At 43.2% G+C, this 22,399-nt stretch overlaps 2 long non-coding RNA genes across 2 annotated transcripts; both read left to right on the forward strand.

Annotated features, from left to right (window-relative positions):
- The first annotated feature begins 10,661 nt into the window (after window positions 1-10,661).
- On the forward strand, window positions 10,662-16,192 carry LOC129636596 (uncharacterized). Its single transcript, XR_008707030.1, has 3 exons — window positions 10,662-11,920; window positions 14,143-14,190; window positions 16,157-16,192. It is a non-coding gene; the product is annotated as an uncharacterized LOC129636596 (long non-coding RNA).
- On the forward strand, window positions 16,186-18,685 carry LOC129636594 (uncharacterized). The gene is made up of 3 exons (XR_008707028.1): window positions 16,186-16,239; window positions 16,659-16,769; window positions 18,411-18,685. It is a non-coding gene; the product is annotated as an uncharacterized LOC129636594 (long non-coding RNA).
- Window positions 18,686-22,399: the final 3,714 nt, after the last annotated feature.

The following is a 22,399-nucleotide window of genomic DNA, read 5'->3' on the forward strand; positions in this document are numbered from 1 at the left end:
TAGAGCCATCATGTGGCCTTTGGTAAAGAAGGTTCTGAGCTCTGAGCCAATTCGTTGGCCAAACAGACCACTGGTCACTTAGCAAGGTGGACTGGGTGTTGGGAAGGCTACTTGTGAGATGATTGAGTGTGTGAATAGGCTTTGGAGGATGGACAGAGTTGGAATCCTGTGGTCTTTCTGAGAAGCTTTGCTCAGAGGAAACTTGTATTTTGGATCAGGAACTGAAATATAGAGATGAGTGGTAGAAGGAGGATTTGAGCTCTTTTAAGGCTGGGGCATCTTCTTCAGGGCATCAGCTCTCATCCACAGAAAACTAGGGGCAGGATAATTTGAGTTGGAGGTAGGGTTGAGGTCCTGGGTAAGGGGGTTTTAGCACAGGTCTCAGGGGTGCAGGCATCTGTGTCCTCAGAGAACCATCTACAATCCTGTCCCAGATCCACTATTTATTATTGTGTGACCATTGGAAAATCAATTCCTCTCTTTAAATTTCAACACCATCTAATGTAACATATGGATTACAGCCCGCACTTTGTCCACCCTTCCTCTTGAACAGCGCTGGGTGTCCGAAGAGATGATAATAGATACTCTCCATGAGCTATAAAAACTTGTTTTGGTGAAAAAGCTAAGGAATAAGCTTCCATCCCCACTTATTGGAGCTATCAAAATGTCCTCTCTGCTTCCAACCACTACTGAAGGTCCATCTTATTCTTGCCATCATTCAAGGTTGAACACTTACTGAGAAATCATGAAGCAGCAGTCCTTTACTTTTCTATTTATTTATTTGTCTATTAATATTCTATTTATTTATTTATATATCATGTATTTATTTGGCTGCATCGGGTCTTAGTTGTGGCGCATGGGATCTTCATCACATTGTGCAGATCTTTCGTTGCAGGGCACTGACTCTTTAGTTGTGGTGCTCGAGCTCAGTAGTTGCAACATGTGGGCTTAGTTGCTCCGAGGCATGTGGGACTGGAGTTTGCCAACCAGAAATCAAACCCCGTCCCCTGCGTTGCGAGGTAGATTCTTACCCACTGGACTGCCCGGGAAGTCCCTCCTTTATTTTTCTAATATTTTACCTGTACTTAATCATTCTTGGCCTCATAATACTAAAAATAGGCCATGTTAACATGTCTCCAACTCAGGACAGGGAACTGAGGCAAAGAGGGATCCATATGTCTTTCCCAAGTACCTGCTTCTCCTAAATGTGATTTGAATCCAGTCCATCAGGCATGGTCACCATGCTCTGCTGAGCCTCTAGGTCTCAGTTAAATAGAGATATTTGCACACACAGCCAGTCTGTTGGATGTTTTCAGTGCACATCAAACTGCAGATCTTCCTAAGTCCACTTTGAATTCAGGAAGCCTTGCTAGGCATCCGGTGAGGAAGGGGACCAGAGGATTGAATTATGGATCACTTATTATTAGCTCCCGGGTGGTCCTCTGCCGGCAAGATGTCGACAGCTCTCACCATTATAATGCATTTCACAGTACGTCTCACCCAGAAGGCGAGAAGAAACATCCCTCAAATGTCAAGAGCATCAAGAACCAGCTGGATGAAGAGAGTTTATTGGCCACATAATAGGGTGCACCCTACAACTGACTCAACTGAAGGTACTGTGGAAATTTTCTCATTAAATTCATTCAAGAATGATTATTGTAGTATGTTCAGGGCTTCAAGTTTAAGAAAACAAACAGAAATACTAAGCAATGTTCTTTTATTTCATGTGTTCAAATTGAAACTATATCAGTTGGTACTGCTTTAAGTATGAAAGGAAAGATGCATTCTAAATTCAGCATTTGGTTCATGCTTAAAAGTGAAGATGGTCTCTAGCTATGGTTTGGACATTAGCTAATTTTTTAACACTAGGTGTGATGTGTTCCCCCCTGAAGTCATGTTTCAAGATATCTTTAAATTATTAGACTTTATTTAAAGCAGGATTACATTGACATAAAAGTTGTATGGATTATACAGAAAATTCCAATATCATATCACTTCAGTTTCAGTTATCAAATTCTACTCACAGATAACATATGTGTGGTACATTTTTTTACAATTAGTGAGAAAATATATTTTTAGTAATTCAAAGTCTAACATATTAGTTCACCTAACATTCACACTTTGTATTGTTATATTCAGTGATATTTTAAATATGCACATTTAAATTATAGGACCGTACAGAAATCTGCACACTAATGTTCACAGTGTATTATTAGTACTTAAATACTAGAAACAACCCAAAGACCACCATGTGATGAATGGATACATGAAATGTGATATGTACTCAGAATGGAATACTATCCTGCTATAAAAACGAATTAAAGATTGAAATATGCTACAAAATGGGTGGACGATTTAACACAAAAATTTATTATAGTTAGCGAAATACGGCAGACACAGAAAGACAAATATTATATGATTCCACTGGTTTAAGGTACACAGAATAGGCTAACTCATGGAAGTTGGAAATAGAAATTACCAAAGCGAGGAGGCAACGGAGAAGGTGGATTATGACTTAATGGGTACAGAGGTTATATTGGATCTGATGAAAAAGATGTAGATGGTGTTGATAGGTACATTAAATTGTGAATACAGAAAAATCAAGATTGCCAGGAGAAATATTAATAACCTCAGATATGCAGATGAGACCACCCTTATGGCAGAAACTGAAGAAGAACTAAAGAGCCTCTTGAGGAAAGTGAAAGTGGAAAGTGAAAAAGTTGGCTTAAGGCTCAGCATTCAGAACTAAGATCATGGCATCTGGTCCCAGCACTTCATGGCAAATAGATGGGGAAACAGTGGCTGACTTTATTTTTCTGGGCTCCAAAATCACTGCAGATGGTGATTGCAGCCATGAAATTAAAAGATGCTTACTCCTTGGAAGGAAAGTTATGACCAACCCTGACAGCATATTAAAAAGCAGAGACATGACTTTGTCAACAAAGGTCCATCTAGTCAAGGCTATGCTTTTTCCAGTAGTAATGTATGGATGTGATAGTTGGACTATAAAGAAAGCTGAGCACCAGAGAATTGATGCTTTTGAACTGCACTGTTGGAGAAGACTCTTGAGAGTCCCTTGGACTGCAAGGAGATCCAACCATTCCAACCTAAAAGAGATCAGTCCTGGGTGTTCACTGGAAGGACTGATGTTGAAGCAGAAACTCCAATACTTTGGCCACCTGATGTGAAGAGCTGAGTCATTTGAAAAGACCCTGATGCAGGGAAAGATTGAGGGCAGGAGGAATGTGGATGACAGAAGATGAGACGGTTGGATGGCATCACCAACTCAATGGACATGGGTTTGGGTGGACTCTGGGATTTGGTGATGCACAGGGAGCCCTGGTGTGCTGCGATTCATGGGGTCACAAATAGTCGGACATGACTGAGCAACTGAACTGAACTGATAGAACTTTTTAATTCTTAAAAATTATGAAAAGAATAAATACAATGTATTTTTGATGACATTGCTCAGTCGCTAAGTTATGTCTGTGAGCCCATGGACAGAAGCATACCAGGCTGCCCTGTCTTTCACTATCTTCCTGAGTTTGCTCAAATTCATGACCATTGAGTTGATAATGCTATCCAGACATCTCATCCTCTGTGGCCCCTTCTTTTCCTCCTGCCCTTAGTCTTTCCCAGCATCAGGGGCTTTTTGAGTGAGCCTGTTCTTTACATCAGGAGGCCAAAGTATTGAAGTTTCAGCATCAGTCCTTCCAATGAATATTCATGATTGATTTTCTTTATGATTAACTGGTTTGATCTCCTTGCTGTCCAAGGAACTCACAAGAGTCTCTTCAGCACCACTATTCTAAGGCATTAATTCTTTGGCACTCAGCCTTCTTAACGGTCCAAGTCTCACAAATGTACATGACTACTGAAGCATAGTGTGATTTTTAGTGCTTCCCTCTGTCAGACCGAGTTTCAAGGTGATCAGGTTCTCCTTAGCCAGAAAGCTTAAGGCTCTCTGACTCATTTCAGAAACGTTCATCTCCTTTGCCTTCCTCCACCCATGTGAAAGGTTGTCCAGCAGATTTCAGCCAACACTTATTAACCACCCACATCCACACACTCCCCCGATGTGTCCACATTAACAAGGTCTTCCCGATCAGCATCACAGATGTCCTGACAATTCCTCTATGTCTTCTAGAGCTCCCTGAAGGCCAGCCTGAGGGGCTATCAGTTTCAACGTTGGAGGGAGAGGCTCTGCCCAACTCTGAAGTAAGTGCCTCCTACTCATCTGAGATAAAAGTGTTGCTTCATGACTTTATTTTCTAGCTGAATTCAGATAAAGGTTCAAAATATTCAATGCAGTTCATATAAACAGGTTTTAATTTGATGGATGAATTTTTCCCAGCAGATAACTTATTCAAAAGGATATTTTCCAAAAATGACAACATAAATTAAAAACTGGAATCGGGAGCAGTTTCCTCAGCAGAAACTGTTCCTTCCTGAAATGAAAGTTTTAATTACTGGTGAAAATGAGCTGGAGAGCTCTTCCAGGAGGAGCTCCAGCCTTTCCCATAGGTGTCCTCTATTGTTCTTTTGGGGCTACAGACTGAACAGCACATTCCCATTTGGTTTTCTGAAAAGAAAAAGAGAACAAAAGACCTGAATGCACAGTACTCAAGACACTGACACCCTCACACTGTTTTTTTCTTTCTAATTGCAGGCACGTGAACAAGCCAGTGAACATGGTAATTATTCAGGGATCATCCCTCTGATGAAAATAATCTAGTTGATGAAGGTGGCGATCTCTTGCCAGCTCTGTTTGGAGAGTCGCCATGATGCTGGATTCCTAAAGGGGGTGAAGGGAGGAGGTACAGATAAGAGACTGATCTTCCACAAAGAAAATGTCTGTGCTCTATGGTACCTGGAAACAACTACCTCATTTAGATGCGTGGGTTAGTGTCCCATGTGTGAGCCCATGGAGTGTGATTCTAAAGCAGTCTGTGTGTGTCTCCTGGAGGAACACCTCCAGGAGATGTTCCCCTCTTATACAGCAGGAGTCAACTATGAACTTTCTAAACACGTGTCATCACACTGTGCACTGCCTATAGATTACCTAATTCTTTCCTCAACTCAGTTATTCCTCAAGTTTGGTTAATATTCATTTTGCTGGAATGGAGATGGTACTGACAAAAAATGGACCAAGCTATTGACCTCCTAAGTGGAAAAGGATAAACTGAGAACCTCGGGGTGGTCCCAGTGTGTCTGCTCTGGACCCCTGACCTGCACTTATCACTCAACCATGGCAGCCTCATTCATGGACCAAGGGGGTCCCTGCACCTACGTTTCTGCTTGGAGGTACTAGAGCTCCAGAGGTACAGATTGTGCCCATCATTGTAAGATGGGCTCAGTGGTCATGGAACCCAGGGCAAAGATAGGTGGATTATCGCCAACATTGGCACAGTCATTATTGTGAAAGGCACCTTGGGATTCCTATCCTCCTGGTCAATTCAAAGATCTGAAAGTTGTGTTCCCTTATTTAGACAGTACAGGCCATATCTGATGGTGCTAGTGTCATTGCTTAACCAAGAGCAAAAGCAGATTGTCATCAGGGAGATACTTCTTTGTACTGGGTGACATTACCATAAGCCTTACATTGGTTAAACCCTGTAGCACACTTTCAAAGGAAGGTGTCAAATAGATCTCACAGTGGAACTTGACACTCTGTTTGGTGACCTTGACTCTTGTTGTAAACCTCCTGCACACCAGGGTCCAAGAAGGTCAACGTTTACCCCATGCTTTCTCTCCATGATGAACTGTCCCACTAAATGTATGGCTTCAATGAGTGTGAACAGACACTGACTCAGTGGACGTGCAAATATTGTTTGGGCAGTGAAGACTAGGAAGAAACATCACATGATAGATTATAGCTATTTGGCAAGGTAGGGCTGAATTCAGTCCTCTAACAGAGATTGCTTTTAATCAAGAACAAAATGTCACAGAAAACTTAGTAAGTGCATCAGCTGAAACTGAATCCTGGGGAGGCAGTGATCTAGGGAGAAATCCTTCTGGATAGGGGTGGTTTTGCAGAAGATGTAAACAGGCAGGAGTTTCCTGAGTCTCTGTCAGTGAAAGGTGGCATGCATTTCAGTGTTTCTTTTTTCCCGAACTGTTAGATTATCACTAGTTAAAATACAGAAGTTTTGTTTCGTTATTTCCTGCTCCTCTGATTTGCTCTTATTTATACAACAAAGAGGATGATTCAACAGCAACTCAGTGCATAGTCACTAATGCCTTATGCATACACTCCACCCCATGCCCCTCCAATGAAAATGGCTCCTGAGAGGTTAGTGATCACCTTACCTGTGTCCCTGTGCTGTTCTGTGTCCCTCCAGTTCCTCAAGAGGACATGGTGGTGGAGCTGCCCCAGGACTGGGCTGAAGACGAGCCTCTGAGGACTGTGGACGTAAGTGCACCTTTCTTAACCGGGGCAAGCCTGCGGCTTCACTGCTTTATTTTCCTCGTAGTCGAACACAGTTATAATAATTTGACAATTTACGTTACCACTGAGGCATGCGAATCCTTGGCTGGGAAAGTAGAGGGGATAAATCTATTATTAACACAGTCCTGATTGAAAAGGACATTTAAATAAGACAGCATCATTTATTACTGTAGGTACTTTGCTCAGCAGAAAGTGTTCCTTCTTGAAGAACAATTTGTAAAAGTTGGTCAAATTAAAACTGAGAGATCTTATGTGAAACAGACCAGTCTTTCCAACAGGAGACTGTCTTTTATTTTGGAGCCACTGAAATAAAGAGTGCTAGTTACCTGAGGACAAAAACACAGATAAGAGAAGACTTAATGCAGAAAATTCAAGATGCTGAGAAACTCACTCTGTTTTCTTCTCTGGAATCACAGGAATCCAGGGAAGCCTGTGAACACGGTAAATATTCAGGGATCATCATTCTGCTGAGGGACAATCCAACAGATAAAGGTGGAGTTCTCGGACTGTCTCTGGTTGGAGAGTGGCCCTGATGCTCGATTCCTACGTAGGGTGTGGGCTGTAGGTGTAGAGAAGAGACTGATCTCCCAGGAAAGAACAATGTCTTTGTTCTATGGTACCTGGAAGCAACTACATCATTTAGATGTTGTGGGTTTGTGTGAATCAGGGTGGGGGGTCCATGTGTGAGCCCAAGTGGTGTGATTCTGAAGTTCTGTGTCTGTGTGTGTTGCCTCTGGAGATGTTTCCCTGTTACACAGCACTAGTCAACTGTGAACTTTCTAAACACTTCTCACTACCACTGCAAACTGGCCATGCATTACCTGATTCTTTCCTCAACTCAGTCTTTTCTCAAAAGTGAAAGTGAAAGTCATTCAGTGTGTATTCAAATCTTTGCGGCCCCATGCACTAGAGTCCATGGAATTCTCCAGGCCAGAATACTGGAGTGGGTAGTCTTTCCCTTCTCCAGGGCATCTTCCAAACTGAGGGATCAAACACAGGTCTCCAGCATTGCAGGCGGATTCTTTAACAACTGAGCTATCAGGGAATCCATTCCTCCAAATAGCTTAATATTAATTTTCCTCAGGTGAAGATGGCAATTGGGCAAATGGCCCAAAATCTTAACCTCCTAGTGGAAAAGCCATACTGAGTACCTAGGGTTGATCCAAATTTGGCTCTTCTGAATGAGTAAGCCGCTCCTACCAGTCAGCCACATGATCCTCGGTCATGTGGAAAAGGGGTCCCGGCATCTATGTCCATCCCTGGAGGTACTAGCAGGCCCAGGGGTCCAGATCCTGCCCATCATTATAATTATAAGCTGGGCACAGTGGTCAAAGAACCCAGGGTAACCATAGGTGGATTAACACCAACTTTGGCACAGTCATTATTGGGAAAAGAATCTCGAGACTCACATCCTCTTGGTAAAGTCACAGATTCTGAGTGTTGGCTGGCCTTTTGTAGAGTGTAAGTCATATGTGTTGGTGTTCCTGTCTTTGTTTACACAAGGACAAAAGCATATTATCATCTGAGGTGTATTTCATTGTACTGGGTAACATTACCATAACCTCACATTGATTAAACCCTGTAGTACACACTCAAGGGAAATTGTCAAATAAAGCTCACAGTGGAACATGATAGTCTAGTGACCATGACTCTTGTTGTAAATCTCATACACAGCTGGGTCAGAGACAGTCAGGTTCACTCCATGCTTCCTCTCCATAGTGAACTGTCCCACTAAAAGTGTGACTTCTGTGAGTGTGAACCGCCACTGACTCGGTGGACTTGCAAACATTGTTTGGAAAATCAAGCCTGGAAAATAACATCGCATGATTAATAATAGCTATTTGGAAAGGTAGTATTGAATTTAGTCCTCTAACAAGAGTTTACTTTGAATTGAGAATAAAGTCTCACAGACTTGGTAAGTACAATAGCTGAAACAGTGGATCATGAGGATGCAGTGATCTGGGTAGTAATCCACAAGATAGGTGTGATTTACCAGAAGCTCTAAGAGCCAGGAGGGACATGCATCTCTGTCATTGAAAGCTGGCATGCATTGTAATGTTTCACATTTCCCATTACTTTGGTTATCACCGTTAAATGCAGGCACTCTCTTTCATTGCCTTCCTGCTTGTCCTCTTTGTTGTACTTCATCCAGCAAAGAGGAGGGTTCAAGAGCAGCTCAGTCCACAGTTACTAACCTCTCTCATGTACACATTCCACACCATGTCCCATCAAACAAGCAAACAAGAAACCTGAGATCTTTGGAAGCAGCCTCTCCTCTGTCCTGATGGCCTTCTGTTTCCCTCTAGCTCCCCAGGAGCACCTCGTGGTGGAACTGCCCCAGGCCGGGGCTGAGGAATCGCCTCTCCGACCCCTGGAGGTAAGCTCAACTCTCTGTGACTCACATAGACTGCTGCTTCACTTCTTTATGTTTCATTCAACGTAATACAGTTATAGTCATCTGACAATGTATATTAGCACTTATGTATGCAATTCCTTGCTTGTGAAATATTGACGTTAATTCTGTTATCAACAGAGACCTGATTCAAAAGGACACTAAAAAATACCGTCAGTTACTACTGTAGGTACTTTCCTCAGTAGAATTTTTTCCTCCTGGAAACTGAAAGATCATAAGTGAAAGAGCCCAGCCTTTTCAACAAGGGTCCTCTCTGTTTTCTTTTGGAGCGATTGGTTTTTTTAAGAGTTTAGTTACCTGAGGAAAACAAAAACTCAGATAACATAAAAGTTACTGCAGAGAAAACATGGTGCTGGCAACCCTCACACTGTTCTCTTCTCTCTAATCACAGGCAGCTGGAGCAGCCAATGAACATGGTAAATATTCAGTGACCATCCCTCTGCTGAGGAACAATTTAGCTGATGATTGTGGGGCTGTCTTGCCAGCTAGCTTTGCAGAGTCACCCTGATGCTGGATTCCTAGGTGGGGTGAGGACTGGGGGTCCAGAGAAGAGACTGATCTCCTAGAAAAGAACAATGTCAGTGTTCTATGGTACTTGGAAACAGCTATATCATTTAGATACTGTGGGTTTCTGTGAATCAGACATGGGGGCCCATGTGTGGGCCCATGTGTTGTGATTCTGAAACTCTATGTGTGTGTTTCCTCAGGAGATACTTCCCTCTTACAAAACACAAGACAGCTGTGAACTGTCTCAACACTTCTCATCACCACTGGACATTGTCTATATATTACCTGACTCTTCCCTCAACTCAGCCATTCCTCAAGTTTGGTTAATATTCATTTCCCTCAAATGGAGATGTTGCTGAGAAAAACAGCCCAAGCTCTTGACCTCCTAAGTGGACAAGCCAAACTGGGAACCTATGGGTGGTCCCAGTGTATCTGCTCTGGACTTCTCACCCAACCATGGGATCCTGAGTCATGGAGCAAGGGGGTCCTTGCATCTCCGTTTATGCCTAGAGGTACTAGACCTCCAGAGGTACAGATTGTGTCCATCATTGTAAGATGGGCTCAGTGGTCATGGAACCCAGGGCAAACGTAGGTGGATTATTGCCAACATTGGTATATTCATTTTTGTGAAAGGTCCCTTGGGATTCCTATCCTGGTCAATTCAAAGATCTGAAAGTTGTGTTCCCTTATTTAGACGGTACAGGCCATAACTGTTGGTACTAGTGTCGTTGCTTAACCAAGAACAAAAGAATATCGTCATCAGGGAGATATTTCTTTGTACTGGGTGACATTACCATAAGCCTTACATTGGTTAAAGCCTGTAGCACACTTTCAAGGGAATGTGTCAAATAGATCTCACAGTGCAACTTGACACTCTGCTTGGTGACCTTGACTCTTGTTGTAAACCTCCTGCACACCAGGGTCCAGGAAGGTCAACGTTTACCCCACGCTTTCTCTCCATGATGAACTGTCCCACTAAATGTATGGCTTCAATGAGTGTGAACAGACACTGACTCAGTGGATGTGCAAATATTGTTTGGACAGTGAAGACTAGGAAGAAACATCACATGATAGATTATAGCTATTTGGCAAGGTAGGGCTGAATTCAGTCCTCTAACAGAGATTGCTTTTAATCAAGAACAAAATCTCACAGAAAACTTAGTATGTGCATCAGCTGAAACTGAATCCTGGGGAACCTGAACCTGAACCTGAACCCTGATGCTGGATTACTACGGGGGGTGAGGACTGGAGGTCTAGAGAAAAGACTCATCTCCTAGAAAAGAACAATGTCTGTATTCTATGGTACTTGGAAACAGCTACATCATTTAGATACTGTGGGTTTCTGTGAATCAGGTTTGGGGGCCCATGTGTGGGCCCATGTGTTGTTATTCTGAAGCTCTATGTGTGTGTGTTTCCTCAGGCGATGTTTCCCTCTTACACAACAGAAGTCAACTGTGAACTGTCTAACCACTTCTCATCACCACTGGACATTGTCTATATATTACCTGACTCTTTCCTCAACTCAGCCATTCCTCAAGTTTGGTTAATATTCATTTCCCTCAAATGGAGATGGTGCTGAGAAAAACAGCCCAAGCTCTTGACCCCCTATGTGGACAAGCAAACTGGGAACCTATGGGTGGTCCCAGTGTGTCTGCTCTGGACCCCTGGCCTGCACTTATTGCTCAGCCATGATCCTCAGTCATGGAGCAAGGGGGTCCCTGCATCTACGTCCATGCCTGGAGGTACTAGCAGCTCCAGAGTTCCAGACTCATTTTAAGGTGGGCTCAGTTGTCATGAAACCCAGGGCAACCAAAGGTGGGTTGTGTTTTCCAAAATATCTGTCACCCTAAACGTCACTGTTAGTGGTGTCAGCCCCAAAATATTTCCCATCACAATGCACCATGAATGTTTATGTGTATAAAAATAAAACAAAGTATATACATTCACTGTATCCATTGATTTTATACCAAGTGAACATCCTTTTCCCAGGAAGACAAATCCCATCACTACCGAGGAAGATGTTTACAGGATTCTTTTTAATTTTTATTAAAATTTTTATTGGCTGTTCTTGGCCTTTGTTGCTGCCCAGGCTTCTTTCTGCTTATGGAGAGCAAGGGCAACTCTCTAGTTGTGGTGCATAGGGCTCTCACTTTAGTGCCTTCTTTGTTGCAGAGCATGGCTTCCAGGGCTCTTGGGCTTCCATAGTTTGGCACGTGGGCTCAGTAGTTGTGGTACATGGTTTACTTGCTCCACAGCATGTGGAATCTTTCCAGACCAGGGTTTGAACTCCTATCTCCTGCATTGTCAGGTAGATTCTTAACCACTGAGCCACCATAGAAGTCCTATAAGATTCTTAATGAGCAAAACTGTGTTTCAGAATCCCCTTTACTGGGTCAACCACACCTTCATATAATAGTAAATCTCATCACTTAGTAGGTCTTGTAGGATTTTGATTGCTCATTGAACAGACACTCCCTGTGTCAACCTCTTCCCAGGTCTCGGATCCACCCTTTTATTCTCTGCTTCCCTGAACTTTGCTTTCGATATGGCAGGTAAATGGAATTGTTCAGTATTTGTCCTCCTGCGACTAGCTTATTTCACCCTTACCAATAGCTTCCCACTTTGCTTCAAATGACAGGATTGCCTTCATTTTTAAAGGCTCAATCACATTCCAGTATATGTATGCACCACATTGTCTTTCTTGATCTATCTGCCCTTGGACACTGAGCAGTTTTTCTATCTTGCTTGTTGTGTACGATGCGACAATGGGTATGAGATTACAGATATCTCCTGGAACATTCTAGTTTTATCTCCTTTGGATATAAACTCAAATAAATGATTGCTGGATCTTATGATAATCTTAATAATTTTTTGAGGGACTTCCAAACTGTTCTATAATGGCTATGCTGTTTATCATTCCTACCAACAGGCACAGAAATTCCACTTCTCTACATATTTGCCAACATCTGTTATTTTCTTCATATAATACACCTCCTGAAAAGTGATATCTCCTTTTGACTTGGTTTCCATTTCCACTAAGTACCCCACTTGCTACTTAGTGATGCTAAGCATATTTCCTATGTATATTGATCACTTCTATGTCTTCTATGAAGAAATGTCTATGGAAGCTTTTGAACATGTTTTAAAGTCAGTTATTTGCCTGATATTATTGTGAAGTTGTGTTTTAGCAGTTGCTTTTATATTCTGGATATTGGCCCTTTATTCAGATACAAAGTTTGCAGATACTCCTTTGATTCTATAGGTTGCCTGTCTATTGAGTTTTGAGGAGACGATGCTTTCTTCACTTGATAATTTTAGAACCTTAGCAAATATCATTTGGCCACAGGGGTCAGTTTATTCAAGTTTCCCTCCTTATGATTCCTTGGTCTCTCTGCCTGTTTTGCTGCAGGGAGAACACAGTTTTGACTGCTGTGGCATTCTTGCCTGTTTTGAATTCAGGAAGCCTGAAGGCCCCATTGTCGTTCTTTGCTCTCAGGATTGTTTTTGCTCTTTGGGTTTCTTCTGGGTTTCGTAGTTTGGGAGATTTTTTTTTCCATTTTATTAAAATGACATGGGATTTTGTAAGTGGTTTCAATATATATGTACATCACTTTTAGGAGTATAGGAAGGTCAGCAACACTAAATATTCCAGTCTATGAATATGGTATGGTATTCTGATTACTTGTCTCTTCTTTTTTTTAACAGTGTTCTATGGTTTCCAGTGCACAAAACTTTCACTTCCTAATAAGCCCTTTCCACTGCCTTGCTTGGGTCCTCTAGAATCAGGGATGGGAAAGATGGGCTCAGGAAGAGAGTGAATATTCCTCCCTTCCCTCCATACCTACTTTCTGGTTACTTGTAGTACACGAGTGCTGGGCCATGCCCTTTACCTCTGCCCACAAATGAGCTCCCTCCTGAGAATTTTCTTTGAATCTGAGTGTCCACCTTACTAGGGCTTCACTGGTAGCTCAATTGTTGAAGAATCTGCCCGCAATGCAGGAGATCCTGTTTCGATTCCTGAGTCAGGGCGATCTGCTAGAGAAGGGATAGTCTACCCACTCCAGTATTCTCGAGCTTCACTTGTGGCTCAGCTGGTAAAGAATCTGCCTGAAATGTAGGAGACCTGAGTTCAATTCCTGGGCTGGGAAGATGCCCTGGAGAAGGGAATGGCTACCCACTCCAGCACTATTGGGATGTTCACAAGCGCTCTCCCAGTGCCTGGACTGGGTTCAAGAGCCCCAGATGTACCTACATATGAAGCATCTTATCAGGCCATCATATCATCTGGAATAAATGAAAAACAGAACAGGCAACTAGTTGCCTTTTCCTTGTCTGTGGAGGCCTTAGAGCTGAACTTCCCAGTGTAGTAGCCATTAGCTAGAGCTGCCTATCTATAATTAACATATTTGAACAATACTTAACTTGTTATATTGAAACAATCACAAAAAGCACACATTGCTTGGTCACACTAGCCATATTTCAAAAGTGTCCATAAGCGTTGGCATTTCAGCTTTGTAAGCTTGAATGTAAGAGCTGTATTGGGCCTGTAGAAGTGTAAGGTTAAAAGGTAATTTTCTTGGCCTCTTTCTCATGTGAATATGTTCAAATGTGATCACCATGTTGTTGAAGGGCTCTGACTCCACAAAGCACAGGGGAGGTCTGTGAGCCTGGAGGGAAGACCGGGGAGATGCTGTGTGAGCCAAGTGGAGGAGGAGAAATGGGTAGGTCAACTTGTATAATAACTGTATTATTGCTCATGGTTGTCTTTCTACAGAATGTTTTCTGGAAAACATTAGCAGCAGTGATGCGGAAGAGAATGCAGGTAGGGAACAACTCTCAGGAGGGATTTAGAGGGAGAGGGTTCCTGGACCATTTGAGTTACACCTGCTTCTTCAGAGATGAATATAAACCGAGGAAGAAGAAGGAAATATGTCTAGACTTGTAGTTTGTTCTTTTCATATTTTAACAATATAATAGAGCTATGTGTCCGTGTAGTTTATTCTGTTGTGCTTATAGTCATTTCTTCTTGCTTTTCCATTTAGAAATACCCTTTCTCACAAGACTCCTTGTTCCTTGCCCTTTCACCTGCCAAATATGAAATCATGGCTTCTGGTTATTACCTGCAGTGTAGTATACATGAAGGACTTTAGCTTCATGTTTAAATTCTCCTATGATGGCCATATCCTAGTGGGCACAAAAGTCTCATAGTCACTTGACACTGGAGACCAAGTTCTGGCAGTGAGTGTCAGGTTGTGGGTGAGATATGAACTCTCTCCCTGTGCATTTTCAGGACGTGTGGCTTGCCCTCCTATTTGTCCTCATTGTTTATTCCTCATGTAAAGGGTGCTCTCAGGGTTGAATGAGTCAGAGCACACGTGCTCTTGCGTCCCTGCCTGGGCTGAGTCTGCTGGAGTTCATCTCAGAACCACACCTCCCCAAGGATGCTGTGCTGAAGGTGCTTCCACGTGAGAGCAGCCCATGTGTCCCTAGAGACCAGCATGGCTGCAGATTCTAGAGACTGTGAAGGGGCTGCTGGCTTTCTTTACACATGTTCTAGAAGCCCTACTGACCTGGTCTTCTGGGACTGACCAGACCTAGGTCAGAGACTCAGAGCAGCAGGACTCGGGGTGATTGCTCATCTTAGAACCCAATACTCCCTCCAGACAGAAGCTCTCGGTGGTTTTGATCACAATCTTTGCACACTCCTCAACTCGTTTATCTACCTTTCATTTTTTTACTTGTTTTACATTTGAGTTGTGGTATTTTCTTATATACTTTGAGTATGATCTCCCTTTCTGATATATTGTTTGTAAATTTTTCTGTAGGTTATCTTTTCATCCTACTGACTGTTGAAGAGACTATGCTTTCACTCTTTTCTTGTCTTAGAAACTTGGTGAATTTCATTTGACCCTATATCCATGAGTTTACTTGGGGCTCTTTATTCTGGTCTTTAGGGCTATGCATATGTTCCTATGTCACTATCATACAGCTTTGATCCCTATATGTTTGTAATGTATTTTGAAATCAGTAGGTGAGAAATTTTGAAATTAGTTCTCCAGATTATTGTGTCTGTTTGGAGTCCTTAGGGGTTCCATATATATTTTTGGATTTCTTTTTTCCATTTCTGGCTAAATGAAATGGAAAGTGTTTGCCTCTTTCCTCTCATAGGGTCTGGGAAACTTAAGGTGTTGCTGAGAGCATTAAGTATCTCCCAGGCCACTGAGGTCACGTCAGGCAACAGGATAGTCTCCGTGATGTGAACTTTTTGTCCTTCCCTCCCCTAGGACTCAGAAGATTCTCATGTCCATGTCAGGCCCTTCCTGAGAGTGATGGATTGTTTAATTAAGTAATGGACTGATTAGAGACTGTGGCCATACGCACATGGTCCTTCTTCTAATGTTTCCATGTTGGAGAACTCTAGGGTTGGTGGAGGCTCAAGGAGGAAGGAAAAGAACAATGACTAGAGGAGAGAAATGATGAAGGAAGTAGAGGGGAAACAGCGGGAGAAGGAGGCAAGCAAGGTCGTGGGCAGAGATGCATGGAGACAGTGACCACCTGGAGGAGGAACACGTGGAAATGGTGTCATTCCTCATCACTCGTAGACAAGCTGAGGGTGGCAACAGGATGTTGGATGTCAAAGACCCACTTTTTCATTGCAGAAGTGAAACACTGAGGCCCTGGGAGGTCCCTGGAGAAAAGGGCACCAGGGGTCCCAAGGCCAGGTTGTGAGGAGCACAGGGTCCCCTGGTCACATCCTGACTCTAAATCTCCCCTTTGCTTTCCCACAGCCACTCCAGATGAGTGCTGCCCTCAGACACCAAGAAACTGCGTGGCGCATATTGAGGATTTGGAGGAGAGCAAGACTATAGAGGTCATTTATTTCTTCTTTCGTATCTTTAAAAAATGTTCTCTCTTATTCTGATCAATAGACTCTTCTTTGCAACCCTTCCCTTTCTCCTCTTGCCCTCTTTTTCTGATTAGCCTTCTGCAGGACCTGGTCTCTTGTAGGCACTTGGGGACCTAGGAGCTTATATAAAATCTATGAATCTATCTTCAGCCCTATTCCCCCATTTTCTGAGCATTTCCCTACTCCTGACCTCATGTCTGCACCCTTGAACCTGGTTTTGTCACCACGAGTGGCCTGAGCAGGAGTTGAGGCTGGAGTCAGCAGGTCTGGACCCACACAGCTGAAGGGCCCCCATGAAGTCTGCACTGCCCTGAGCTACCCCATATAGTTGCTTTCCTACCCTGGGAGGGATTGGACCTACTTGACTGATCTCTTCCTTCCAGAGACCAAAAAGATATCTGGTCATCTTTTTGAAGACTGCTTCAGAAGAAGTCAGCAGCGATGATGAGGAAGACCTGGAAGAGCAAGAGTGAACATGGGACCTGGGGTGAAAGGTGAGGCAGAGGAGGGCCTGTGTCTCTGTCATGACCCCACTCGCTTGTTGGTGCTTCAGAATCACCAGCAGAAACCATGGGGTCTGCTTCTGAGTGTCACCACAAACGTAGAGACAAGAGGGTGGTAACAATCTGTGCAGACGAGTGGAGGATGCCCTGAGCATGTCTCCCCAGGGCCCAGGTCCCGTCCACAGACGCCCCCGGGGTTGCTGGACTGGCTCCTCTGGCAGCTCTTACATTTGCAGGGAGGCTGGGGGGCACTGTGGGGCCACCGTGTGCAGGAGTCCAGGAGCTGCTGTTCCAGAGTTCTCTCTTTAAAGATCCCCCCGTGGGGGTTTCCTCATCTCCCTCTGCAGGATCCAGCTCTGCCCTCCCAACCCCGCTAAAGGCAGCAGGGGGAATCCCTAGTCCATCACCAGCTGTAGAGAGAGGTTGGGGCGGCCCTGCCCTCCCCAGTCCTGGGCTCTGGGAACAGAGTGAAGGAGACACAGGTGCCCAGAAGTCGTGCAGGCAGGGCGTCACCTGGCAGCTCTGCATCCCTGTGGGTGCTCCCTGGTCCTGAGGGTCCCAGCCAGCCTGGGGGTGCCCGAGTCTGGGGTCTCTCAGGATCTGGAACCCTGGGGTCCTAGGTCACCTCAGGGCAGCATCTCTCAACCTGAATTTGGAGGTTCTGTAGATTCTTCTGTGTATGTGTCCAACTGAAGACACACCAGAAAGCAATTTAGTCCTTTGTGCACTTGGGATGGTGGTGCTAGTGGTAAAGAACCCTCCTGCCAATGCAGGAGACACAAGAAAAGGGTTTGATCCCTGTGTATGGAAGATACACTGGAGAAGTAGATGGCAACCCACTCCACTGTTCTTGCGTGAAGAATCCCAGTGACTGAGGAACCTGGTGGGCTATCATCCATAGGGTTGTGCAGACTCAGACATGACTCAAGCGACTGAGCAGCACATTTGGGATGAGTGGCAGGATTCAAGTTACTCATGTTCCTTTTTTTTTGTTCCCAAGTCTGTCATTAATAACATATCGTGTTTTATGATCGTTTGAAAAGAAATGTCTTCTCTCAAATTTCAATGTTGCAATATGCTAAACAGATAAAATGTACTTTTATAATATAAAAACAGTTTAAAAGCAGAAACCTCAGAAGAGTTTGGTTGGGGCTTAGAAATGATTATTCAGGAAAACAGAGATTCCAGGTGTCTGTCCATTTCCAATGCTCAGGTGTCAGGAGCAGTTGTACTGTGTAGGATGGGTGGGCAGGTTCTCCTACCCTCTGTGTCATCTGACCTCCTGCTCCTCCCAGGGCCTAGAGGGAAGAGGGGACCCAAGCTTTCAATCCTGAATCCCAAGTCCCCCGATCCTTTGCCTGAGTCTCACTGTCCAGGGGACCCATCAGTTGAGGTTTGCCAGCCAGATGCCCAGGTGTACTTGCTCCTGTGGGACATTTCCAGACACTCCTTACTAACAGACAACACCCTCAGCAAAGAGCAGCAAACAGACCCAGTGCCCTGCAGATCTGAGCCCCAAAGCCAAGGCTAGATGCTGGGAAGTCTTCTGGGTCCTGCTCACCCTCCCCAGGGAGCCCTCCTCTGTCTGACTCTGCACCTCCCAGGACTCCATCACCTGTGTTGGTGTTGCAGGCTCTGCTCTGAATCCCTGAAGACCTGGACCTGGACATCATGCTGGACCCTAGAGGGGATGGAGCCCCCACAGCACCCGGAGCCTCATCTGGACCAGATCAGGGGAGGCCTCATTGCCTCTCTCCTGAGAGTCCTCATTTAGTACAGCTTCATTTGTTTTGCTGTGTTGATGTAGTATTAGTTTTATCTACAGTTTTATCTTTATGTTCTGTATATATCTATTTGTTCCATTTATATATGTAAGTTTTTTCATTAAATGTTTTTATCTATTTACTTTCAAAATAACTTTTTTGTAAAAACACATATGTATAAAGTAACCTCCTCAACAGAGGTAGAACTTAAGAAATTGTCATAAGCCAGTCACCTTAGTGTCTACAACCGGGATCATTTCCCCCTTCACGCAACTCAGTCTTTGTTGTTTAAGAAACTGCAAATTTATTTCTAACATCTATCCTTCTGTCATTGTCTTTAAGAATTCTGTTTTCCCATATCTGCTCATTCCAGTAGTCATAGGAGATCAATATTACCCTTTCAAGACTTGTATGTCAGGATTTTTCAGAACTCAGTCTGCTTTCAGGGTAAAAAGTTCATGATCCATCATTGATCTCCGTTTGTAGCTTAAGCATGTTTCTCTCTTTTCTTCTAACACAGAGGATTTCTCTCCCAAAAGGCTCTTTAAATTTTAGTTGTCATTCCTTATATTTCTCCTGCTTTTTTATTCCAGCTGCCCAAAGGACTATTCTCATTGACTGTATTCTCATGGTGTACATTTGTCTCCCAAACTCATTTATTTTATAAGGTAAGTTTGTAAGTCTTAATCTCTCTCACCCAGCTCTCTCATCACCACATCCCTCTCCTCTCTGTAAATCACTTCTTTGTTCTCTGTTTCGATGACTACATTACTGTCTGGTTATTTTGGTTCGCTGGTTTTGATTTTCAGTTTCCACATTCAAGTGACATCATACTATATTTGTCACTCTGTCTGACTTATTTTCCTTAGCATAAAACCCTCTAGGTCCATCCATTTTCTCACAAATGACAAGATTTCATTCTTCTTTTCGGCTGAGTAATAATCCATGCATACCACAGCTTATTCATTCATCTCTTGATACACACTTTGAAAAAATACCCATAAATGGAATTGCTCAATCATATGGTATTTCTGTTTTTAATTTTTGGGAAAACTCCATACTTAGAGTATATAACTTAAGATATTACCCAATAATTGACCCTAATATCTAAAGTGGGTATTTTCTACATAACTGAATTATTTAGACTGACAATTCAGTTCAGTTCACTTCAGTTCAGTCACTCAGTCGTGTCCAGTTCTTTGTGACCCCATGGACTGCAGCACACCAGGCCTCCCTGTCCATCACCACTCCCGGAGTTTACTCAAACTCATGTCCATTGAGTGGGTGATGCCGTCCAACCAACTCATTCTCTGTCATCCCCTTGTCCTCCTGCCTTCAGTCTTGCCCAGCATCAGGGTCTTTTCAGTGAGTCAGTTCTTCCCATCAGGTGGCCAAAGTATTGGAGTTTCAGCTACAGCATCAGTCCTTCCAGTGAATATTCAGGACTGATTTCTTTTAGGATGGACTGGTTCGATCTCCATTCAGTCCAAGGGACCCTCAAGAGTCTTCTCCAACACCACAGTTCAAAAGCATCACTCCTCGGTGCTCAACATTCTTTATGGTCCGAATCTCGCATCCATTCATATTCATAACTACTGGAAAAACCATAGCTTTGACTAGAAAGACTTTTGTTGGCAAAGTAATGTCTCTGCTTTTTAATATGCTGTCTAGTTTGGTCATAACTTTTCTTCCAAGGAGTAAGTGTCTTAAATTCATGGCTACAGTCACCATCTGCAGTGATTTTGGAGCCCCCCCCCCCCCAAAATAAAGTCAGCCACTGCTTCCATTGTTTTCCCATCTGCTTGGCATGAAGTGATTGGACCAGATGCCATGATCTTTGTTTTCTGAATGTTGAGCTTTAAACCGTTTCCTTCACTCTCCTCTTTCACTTTCATCAAGAGGCTCTTTAGTTATTCTTTGCTTTCTGCCATAAGGGTGGTGTCATCTGCATATCTGAGGTTACTGATATTTCTCCCAGCAATCTTGATTCCAGCTTGTGCTTCAGCCAGCCCAGTGCTTCTCATGATGTACTTTTCATATAAGTTAAATAAGCAGGGTGACAATATATAGCTTTTGATGTACTCGTTTCCTGATTTGGAACCAGTCTGTTGTTCCTTGTCGAGTTCTAACTGTTGCTTCCTGACCTGCATACAGATTTCTCAAGAGGCAGGTCTGGTGTTCTTGTATTCCCATCTCCTTAAGAATTGTGCAGACTTGGTTATGGTCCACCAGAATCAAAGGCTTTGACATAGTCAATAAAACAGAAGTAGATATTTTTTCTGGAACTCTCTTACTTTTTAAATGATTAAATGGATGTTGGCAATTTGATCTCTGGTTCCTCTGCCTTTTCTAAATCAGTTTGACATCTGGAAGTTCATGATTCACGTACTGTTGAAGCCTGGCTTGGAGAATTTTGAGCATTACTTTACTAGTGTGTGAGATGAGTGCAATTTTGTGGTAGTCTGAGCATTCTTTGGCATTTCCTTTCTTTGGGATTGGAATTAAAATTGACCTTTTCCAGTCCTGTGTCCACAGCTGAATTTTCCAAATTTGTTTGGCATATTGAGTGTAGCACTTTAACCTTGAAGTGAAAGCTGCTCAGTTGTGTCCAACTCTTTGCATCCCCGTGGACTATCCACTCCATGGAATTCTTCAGGCCAGAATACTGAAGAAAGTAACCTTTCCCTTCTCCATGAGATTGTCCCAACCCAGGAACGGAACCCAGGTCTCCCGCCTTACGGGCAGATTCTTTACCAGCTGAGCCACAATGGAAGCCCTTTTCTATGTTAACACTATTGAAAATCTTGCTTTCATGTATATTCCTCACCAATCGATATTGTGTAAAATGATACATGGTAGACTGTCGAAGAATTCTTATCCCCTCTCTAACGCATGATGCTAATTTCAAGTATTCATTTAAGCTTTCCTTGACTACTTATTATAACATGCTCTATCATAGTAAAGAAAAATTGGCTACTGTTATCTTGGATGTAGCTTGGGTAAAGAAAGGGCAAAGGTTGAAATTTTCTGATTACTATTCAAAGAGTAAGAAAGCCTATCTAGCAGCTTAAATAGGCAATCATTCCTCATTGCAGTAAATCCATGATTATTAAATGACACAGATGACAGATTTTGTTTTACAACTTGAGCTCTGTGCAGCTGTTCTCAAAATTTGCTTTAAGACATATTGGAATGTCCTCTACTTGTGGAGCAGAAAATTGGCACAATCCGGTCTTTCTCTTGGTGTTGATAAGCCTTAAAAACGTGGTGGTTTAAAGACTTGGACTCCTTCCAAGTTGGTCTTAATTTTAGTTTACTACCCAGCATAGAAATGGCAACCCACTTTCCAGGCCCATTCTGGCCTGGAAAATCCCATGGACTGAGGAGCCTGGTAGGCTACAGTCCATGGGGTCGCAAAGAGTGGAACACAACTGAGCGACTTCACTTTCACTTTCGCCCAGCATAGAGCATTCCTAGGGCTTCTTTGACCCTTATCATTCTTTAACATGAAAATACATAACTGTGATATGGTAATAAATATCTCAAATAACATGAAAACATGTAACTTTGGCACAGTAGTAAATATCTTAAATGGTACTGAGTTACTATATGGTCTCTCCTTTGGTCACTGGTATGCAAAACTGAGCTTGCAAGTCTGGACTCTTCTGATTTGACAAGATGACTCATTTTGCATAGTTCAGATTGATCAACTAATATTAGACTCAACTCAATGGCAAAGTTGTTCAGTTGCGTCTGACTCTTAGCAGCCCCGTGGACTGTAGTCTGCCAGGCTCCTCTGTCCATGGAATTCTCCAGGCCAGAATACTGGAGTGGGTAGCTGTTCCCTTGTCCAGGGAA

Source organism: Bubalus kerabau, chromosome 22 (assembly GCF_029407905.1).
Source record: "Bubalus kerabau isolate K-KA32 ecotype Philippines breed swamp buffalo chromosome 22, PCC_UOA_SB_1v2, whole genome shotgun sequence".
Taxonomy (NCBI): domain Eukaryota; kingdom Metazoa; phylum Chordata; class Mammalia; order Artiodactyla; family Bovidae; genus Bubalus; species Bubalus kerabau.